The sequence below is a fragment of the Pseudopodoces humilis genome, chromosome 4 (assembly GCF_049639895.1).
Source record: "Pseudopodoces humilis isolate 2021_Gansu_Grassland_sample_001 chromosome 4, ASM4963989v1, whole genome shotgun sequence".
NCBI lineage: Eukaryota > Metazoa > Chordata > Aves > Passeriformes > Paridae > Pseudopodoces > Pseudopodoces humilis.
This window is the reverse complement of record NC_142203.1, coordinates 40,812,403-40,821,673: the sequence shown is the minus strand read 5'-3', so window position 1 is coordinate 40,821,673 and position 9,271 is coordinate 40,812,403.

The following is a 9,271-nucleotide window of genomic DNA, read 5'->3' as shown; positions in this document are numbered from 1 at the left end:
CATGTTCAGTAAGACAGCTGACAGGAACAAAACAGTGAAAAACACATGATATGAGTTAGCATCCTTCCCCTGACAGTTGCTTCCATTGGTTGTGTGACTCAAACAGTAAGTTTCACACACTTAGCTATGTAATTATTTTATGACATCCATATTCTGGTAAAAGCCTGCTATTATTACTGGGTATCATGTAAATCAAACAGTAGCTTACAATCTAATTATTATAAACCCATGAGTTCTGTCAGCAGAATTTGACCCAAGGAGATCCTCTTGTTCACATTATTTTGCAATAAAATAGAAGTCATTTAAAAACACATAAATACAAAAATTGTGAAGGATTGCTATGTGTACAATGTTCTGAAAATAGGAATCTAAATAGCATAACAATGTGTCTTCCACATATTGAGTTAGAACAACTCTGATGCCCTCATGTGGGAAAAGATATTTTAACACATGCCAAGTTGGCTGAAAATTCATGTTAGGAAGCAAATGTAACCTTGCCAAAAATTTAGGGACATAATTTTTGATATAAAGAACAAAATAAATTTTATTTTCATTTCAGTATGAGCAGAAAGATGCACCAAATGCATAAAAACAAATAAACAAAGAAAAAAAAAAGAAAAAAAACCCAACTATACATAAGAATTATTTGAGGAAAAAAGTCAGGTAACAAACATAAAATGTGCATAATTCCAAAGAAAGGCTTTACTTCCTATAACTATCTAAGTGTTCAGAATTTTATTTTATTTATCTATTTGTCTAAAAACTGCCTTCAACAGAAAAACCATCATTAATTTCTCACTTTTTATTTCAACCCTCAGCTATTATAAATATGGTCTGTTCTAGTGGGAAGCCTAATTACTGTGTTTAGGGGTTAGGTGATTAACTGAGGAGTGAAAAATAAAATTAGTTGACTTTTTTTTAATTCATTCACATCTATACCCTGGGGTAGAATACATTTTTTAAAGACTTGATATTTTACTGATTGACTGTCTATTGCTTAATCTTCATGTCCCACTGAACATGAATAAAAAAGATCTGCTAAAATGGATTTTTCCTGGACTTGGAAATGTATCATTACTATATATTTGTACTGCAGTTGTACCAAGTTATTTCAGGAATTAGTTACACTTACGGACAACTATAAACAACCAGCAGAAAGAATTCTTCATATGCCAAAGATATCAGAATTTGTGTATCTTTATGACCTGACTACAGCAGAGTCTCTGGGAAAAGTAAGATATAAGGGTTACATCATTTAAACCAATGGTCATTTCATGGATTTTCTCCCCCCTGACTGTCTAGATGAATGTGATTATATTCCCTTTGGAACCCCTTTATTTATTTTTTTTTCCATGATAAAATACATATGACAAAAAAATACTCAAAGAACACAGGGTTTTTTTATACAGTTAGATGATCTGTGAACAGTTTATTTTCCAAGCGTATTCATTATTTCACCATAAATACTTTATGTGAACATATCTGCCCAAGGGTCTCCTGCTACCTATTCACTTTGGTTACTGTATTTCCTTGATTATTTTTAATTCATCATTTGTGCTGTGTGCCTAAATCACATGAGTTACATGGCATTGTTTCTGCTTCTCAGTTATTTGACTGAAGAAAACCTTCATAAAGTAGTAAGCAAGCAATTATTTAATCAGGATTATCATATTAATAAACAAATATAATTGAATGTATATGAATACTCTTCTGAAGAACAGTAATTCCTCATTATTCATATAAATAGATGTCTCTTCTAAGCATGTGTTTGCAACAAAAAAAATGGAAAATAGAAGCATAAATTCTGGTTGGATCAAAAGAAACTGGAATTTTAGGTCATGAACGTACTTTTTCTGCCCATTGCTTACTCAGCCTTGGTCTCTTCACTTAAAAAAAAAAATTAAGGAATTAATATACATTACATACTAATAAACCACTATTTCTACATCAGAAAATAGACAAATACAATGCAAGGGAAAAAATGCATAGTGGTGTTGCAACCAGCATGAATAAGATCATCAAATTTATATAAAACTTTAGACTGATCAAGCAACTTTCCCTTTTGGATAAGGAGAGCACCATTGGAAGATACATCACTTTCAAGGACTGTGGTAGACCCCATCTCCTAGTGCAAGATACAGACAAAGAAATTGAATTCTGCTCCAATAACCAGAAGACTCAGATTTGGCCTGAAAGGCTGCCTTTAAAATATCACACCTTTTGCCTCCACATACAGAGAACCTTGTCTGTGAGCATTGTATGGCAGGGTTGTATTTCTTCAGGGAATCTTTGTTAGATAGTGAGGCAAAGTATGGATGGATAGCAAGAAAAAAAAACAACAAAAACCAACCAACAAAACAAAAACTGCAAAGCAACAAGCATCCTGGGGCAATACCTTAAGATTATCCCTTTAGGAGTTTGGAGTTGGCACTGCCATAAATTAATTTCTTTACAGCATTTTCCCTGAATCAGGTAGATTTCCTTGTAAGGCTAAGGATGACACATGCAGAGTTAGAAACAGCCTTGGAATAAAATTAATGAACTTTTTGAGTTTTCAAGTTTATACTGAAACTCAGATGTTTCAAATACTCAAGGTGACTTTTCTTTAGCATATTTATTTTTCCAGGATAACTATCTGGCCTTGACTCCAGCCCTCTAAAAAACCTAGGAAAAAGGCTGCTCCTTTTTTTGTGTCATAGGGAGGGCCTTACCCACTTAGGAAAACCGTAAGATCACAGCATATCCAAACTGTAACATTTTCACATTACTTTCTGCCAAACTGGAACTTACACCTTCTTGCTGACAAGCAACCTGATACATTTTGAGCTCCCCATATGTTAAAACTCGTGCTTTTCCTAATGATCAATATAATTTTTTTACATCCCTGAAACTTTTTATATTTGCACTTTTTTGTTGCTAAGATAGGGGAATGGTTTCAAACTGAGAGAGTAGGTTTAGGTTAGATATTAAGAAAATAAACTTTACTGTGATGATAGTGAGGCACTGGAACAGCTTTCCCAGAGAAGTTGCAGATGCCCCATTCCTGAAAGTGGTCAAGGCAAGTGGATAGAGCTCTGAGCAACTGGGTTAGTGAGAGGTGTTCCTGCCCATGGCAGAAGATTTCAAACTAGATAATCTTTAGATCTCTTCCTACCTAAAACATTTTATGTTTCTATGATCCTATGATTCTGCTTTGAAATACCAGCTTTTAGGCAGAAGCATGTAGTTCTTCTACATAATAAGTAAATTACTTTCAAATATTCAATTTATTCAATAAATAATTAAATTATTTTCAAAATCAAACTAATCTTGCTGAACTCTCTAAGTCATTGTTCTGAATATCTACATCTAAAGGGAGTTTTGAATATGGTTCACTTTAAAAAAAGGACCAAAAAGAGTAAAGAAAACCAAATATTTTTTTTTTCTTATGGTAAACATCACCTGCTTGTTCACATGCTTTCTTAAATGTCTCGCTGAGGAATCTCACTATCCACTGAGTCTTTCTCAGAAGCTTATTTGAAATTACTACAAAAAAAACCAACAGAAATAAGTAAAAAATCTCTCTCGAAAATGATGCAGAAGTTATCCTGTGAGAGTCAAACATCTGATACTTTCCATTGATGGTAAATCAACTTTGGGAAAGGATCTTAAGGTTGCTTAGAAGTTGCTTTTAAAGAACTTACCTTTTTTTCACTCAGAATCTTTTTAAATCTGCCACAATTGTGGAAAAATTCTAGTATTCAGTAAATACTCAGTTTAATTTAGCTCACATTTCATTAAAACTGAAGTTTAGTATGACTAAGCATATTCTACTTTTCAGATTCTATTCTTCTACAGATGATGTCTCCACATAACACTTTTTTCTTTCAGACAAGAAAGAAAATAAGATTTTATTGCCACTCTAAACCAAGTTTGAGGTGAACACTAGAATGAAGACCAAGAAACCTTTTCTCAACCCTTCCAAACATGCAAGCATGCCTTCTTCTGATACCCCATCATGCCTGAAATGGATATTGCCTGATATGAATAGGAGACAAAAAATGTTGGTTTTTTTTTTTTTTTTTACAAAAGACATTCTTAAGTAGACAAGAATGAACACTATGCCAAAAATGAGAATGAAGGTGATGATCAAAAATATGGTTGGCAGTGAGACAAACTCGAAATCCTCAAAATTATGACGATAAACTAGGGAATTCTCCAACCAGAAGATAGCCTTCTAAAGGAAACAGTTTGGGAATTATTAAGAGCTGAGAGGAAAGGGTAAGTATTAATAGGCTTTTCAGAAACAGCAGGCATAGAGTCTGCAAGAGATAGGTGAGAAAAAAAAAACAAACAGAAACTTATTCATTCTTTCCTATAGTGCTGCATCTTGTAGAACTAGACCTGTAAAACCCAAGTGAACAATTCTTACAAGCACTATCAGTTTTGGAGTAACTCCTTCAAATGCATTCAGTACAACTGGGCATTAAACAGCTTGCTTCCAAGGACTGAGTCTAAAACTGCTTATTTGGAATTATTCCAGATCAGCAATCCTTCTGAAGTTTATAGAACTAAACCTAATTTTAATTTTAATCAATAATCTTGTATTTACAAATTTTAAATCAAGTATGCCCAAAGACTGAGTCAAGGAAATACAATACTTTGATAAAAAATTAGGAATTAAATGCAGTTGGGGAAAAAAAAAAAGAACAAAAGCAGACTTATCACTTGATTTAAAATTAGCTGCTAAAATTGGGAAGAATGTCTATTAATAGTTATTCATTTTTATGCTGTATACAAGTAATTTGTGCTAAGCAGTCTTTTTTTAAAATGAGAGTCTGACTTTTGCTAATTGCCAGCACCTGGATATAAGGTCTGTAGCAGACTCTAACGTGCTCTCACCCTTAGAGACACATGGGCACTTTGACATCCAGAGCTGGCTGTTAATAGTTCCACCCACCACCTTCTCCCAAGTTCCTTCACCTACTCACCAGCTGGTGCAGCTTGGCCATCACACACTCATTCACACACCCACATTCCAGACACTGGCATCATGTACACATGGCCTTCCCACTCCTAGTCCAAGTTTATTAATAAGATACAATATATTAATAAAATAAAACAGACTGTGCTGATCAGGCACAGAGAAGGCCAGACAAGCAGATCAATTACATATGATCAGTTCTTTTTATCCCTTTCCACCTGTACTTTCTTAAACTTCTTCTTCCCCAGTCATTCAAGTCCCTCTCATTTTTTCACCTTTCTCCCCTAAATATACCATAACAACTCTGGTGCAATCCTGAAACACTTTTTTCCCCCCATGTCATAATGTGTCTCACACCCTGAACCAGCCCTAGTCCAAAAGGTGATCTGCTCCTGATGACTCATCTTGATCGGTTTCACACCTGGACATGGAAGCTGAAGCTCTCTTGGGTCAGCTCTGGAAGGACCCAGACAAGGTAGGTGCACCCCTGAAATCTGCAGTTTGTGCTCCCATCTGCAATCACATGCCCCTGTGATTTTTTGAGCTTGTGGAGATGGACCATTCTTTGATTGGGTGATGATCCATGGGATGGGCATAGGAGTAGCTGGAGCTGGATATTATTTGGCTCTCAAATAGTATTAGTGGTGTCTCTCTGTGCTCCTTTGTGGGCATGCAGAGAAACTTTTGTCACATAACCCAGCACAGTTTGATTCAATGACGTACCATAGTTCAACATTTTGTGTTAGTACTAGCAACCAAATAGTTCCTATATGCTAATATTTCCCAGTTCATATTTTTCAGTGACTACTTGAATATTTTGAAGACTTCAAGCAGTAGTTTCAAGTGAAATATAATGATATAGAAGGCTTCTTTTAGGCAAAGTCTATTTTATGAGATGGTTTGTAAATTATTTATTCTTTAGAGCTATCCAGTCTCATTAAATGCAGGTATTCCCTTGAAATACTTGACTAAAACCCAGTTATTGTTCTACTCAGCACTCTGAATTTTTCTTGAGTGGATCACATAAACTGACAGACAACTTATGCTTCAGAAATCTTTCCAAGAGACATGCCATGATGGTATCAAAATGTTGCTGAACAGTTGGTGCTGAATGGGTAACAGATATTTCCACATTTAAAGTTAGGCTGCTGATTGCAAATGCCACACTTCTTTTTAAAAGATCTACAGCTTGATTTAATGGTACCAATGACAGAGCATTTCCATGTCCCAATTTAAGTAAAATTCCTCAGAAAAAAAAGTCAACATCAACTTTTCAATAAAACTAAAGATTTCTCAATCAGTTGGTGATTTTATTTATTTTCATAATTTGATTCCAAACCTATTCTAGCCCCATGCTCCAAGAATAAGCAAAGTCAAATCTGAAAATCAATTTTTTTTTTTTTCCCTAGTGATGATGTTTTTTCCCTAATAAGTGGAAACATCTTCCCATAAAGCTGATAGGACGGTTGTGTATTTTTTCCTTTCACACATTTTTATTTTTTTATTAAAATTATTATATTTTATAATATCACGTGTATAAGCTTTTTTGGTTCTTGTGGTATTTACAACTGTGTTAAGCATGGGCTTTTTTGCTTCCATCATTACCCAAAGAAGAGTTGCAAATTTTAACTTTAAACATTTTACAAAAGGAAATAAAGTTAAAAAGAAATAGAATCTTAGAATGGTTTGGATTGGAAGGGACCTTAAGGATCATCAAGTTCCAACCACCCTGCCATGTGTAGGGACACCTACCACTAGACCAGGTTGCTCAAAGCCTTGTTCAATGTGATTTTGAACATTGCCAAGGTTGGGGCACCCACAGCTTCTCAGGGCAACCTGTTCCAGTCTGTCACCATGCTCACTGTAAAAAGCTTCATTTTATATTCAATGTAAATTTGTTCTCTTTAACTTTGTGCCAGTTACTCCTTGTCCCACCGCTGACAAAGACACAACATAAGAAAAACATGGAACTAACTGTTGGAACAAGTCCAGAGGATTTTGTGAGATTGATAGGGGCCCTTCTCAGAGAAGATAGGCTAAGAAAGTTGGAGTTGTCAAGCTCAAAGAAGAGAAGATGAGGAGATCTCCACTCAGATCTCCACTCAGACACTCTGCCCTTGGCTGGAGGGTTTGGAAGTAGTTGGGAAGTAGTAGGGGCCTTAGAGGCCCCTTCCAATCTCTTAACATTCTGAGATCCTTCCAGTGCCTGCATTTTCTTCTCCCTACTTAGGCTGTGTGCTTAGAACACATGCTATTGAAGACTTAAAATTCATTGACAGATTCAGCCTTTCCCATAATCACAGTCTCCCATTCCATTCCAGAGAGGGGCCGCATTATTCCTTATCTTTCTTTGGTTAACAACATACCTATAAAATAGGAATGTACCTTCCTTTTTTCTGACATCCCTGGCCAGGCTCAATTCTAAGTGCATCCTAGCTTTCCTAACCTCATCCCTAGCTTCCCATACAATTTCCCTGTATTCTTCCCAGGCCACCTGTCCTTTCTTCCACCTTTGTAAGCTTCTGTTTTTCCTCTGAGTTTTCACAGCAGTTCCTTTTTTATCTGTGCGTATCTCCTGTATTTTTTTCCCAATTTCCTCCTTGTTTGGATGCACCACTCCTGAATTTGGAAGAGGTGATCCTTGAATATTAGTGAGCATTCTTGGGCTCCTCTGCCTTCCAGGGTTCATCCCACAGGACTCCACCTAGCAGACCTCTCAAGAGGCCAAAGTATGCTCTCCTGAAGGCCAGAGCAGCGATCTTGCTGAATACCTTTCTCACTACACTGAGAAGCTCAAATTCCAGTATCTCATGGTCAGTACAGCCACAGCTGCCTTGGAGGATTACATTCTCCACCAGCTTTTTCCTGTTGTGTACTCCTGGTGAGTACAAGATCCAGCATTGCACCTCTTCTCATTGATTCCTCTATCACTAGTATGAAAAGGTTGTCACCAACACATTTGAAGGATTTCCTGGATTGCTTGTGCCCTACTGTGCTATCACAAAATATATGATAGAATTTTCTGGCAAAAATATTTAAATTTATATTAAAAAATAATACTAATATATGCTATTCTATGCCAATAAATACTGGCCATAACTCAACTATAGTCTTCAAAAACTGAAGAAGTCTCATACAAGGTAACAATAAGAGAAAAGGTGGTGAAAGTGTTCTGCTGCCATCACACGGTCTATACTAAATATACACTAAATACTAAATGTACACAGTCTATACTTGTGGTGGGTTGGAATTTAGGAAAAAAAGTCGGAAACACCCATGGATATGATGGCTTTGAGAGAGGCTGCTGGGAGTTTCTTCTCTGCTTGAGACCTGGCCAATAGCTGGCCAGTTCTGAGAGTTGACAGTATTTTTGACCACTGAAAAGTAAGATCACCTTTGTGAATACCACCTTTTAAAACTAAGCTGGGGAGCTTTTGCCTCTCTTCCAGCCTTGAAAGGTAACAGAGCTCTGGCTGGTCCCCACTCCCCACCATGGCCTGGCTGGCCTGGGGGGAGCGGGCTGAGCTGGACTCCAGTGGCTCCAGGGCAGAGGACAGAGATTGAGGGGCTTTCCCAGTCCCAGGTGGGGCCGGGCTCTCCCATGGCCCTGGCCCTGGGCTGGGCCGGGCCATGGCTGCTCACCCCCGAGGCCTGCACAGATGGCTCCAGGCCGAGCTGAAATCCGACACCATGAATACCTGCTTGGGCCAGATTTTAACTCTTTCACTTCCCAGATGAGACCTGCAGATTAAATCCCTTTCTAGAGAGAGGAAAGGGAGAGTGATCAACATGTAAAGAGACAACATAAACCATCAAAGTCAGTAAAAGAAGGAGTCAAGCCTCAGATGGAAGGAGAATGAGGAGATGCTTCAATAAGTTGAAATACTATTTTAGTCAGGCCATGGAGATGGACAATAATGTTCTGAAAAACTCCTTTAATTCATGAGAGAGTATTTGGGGGAATGAAGTATTACAAAGCGTAGATCTGAGCAAAGGAATCCATTGATGAAGCTGAGAAGATGGTGGAGTAGCGGTGATCCCATGAAATGCTGGAACAGAGAGAGAAGCGAGGGTTGATGAAGATCCTTGGCCCCCAGGGAGAAAAAAGATAAAACCTCTGTTCCCAGAAATGATCGCAGAGATGGATGAAGAGAGCCTTTGCCTTTGAATAACTCATCCTTAAAATAATACCCCTTGAGTTCATGGCCCATGAACACACCTCTGAGTGGTGTGAAAATGGAAGGAGGGCATGATGGCAGAGAGTTTTCCTTCTGGGCGGCTGCTATCATGGGGATGAAAAGCCATGAG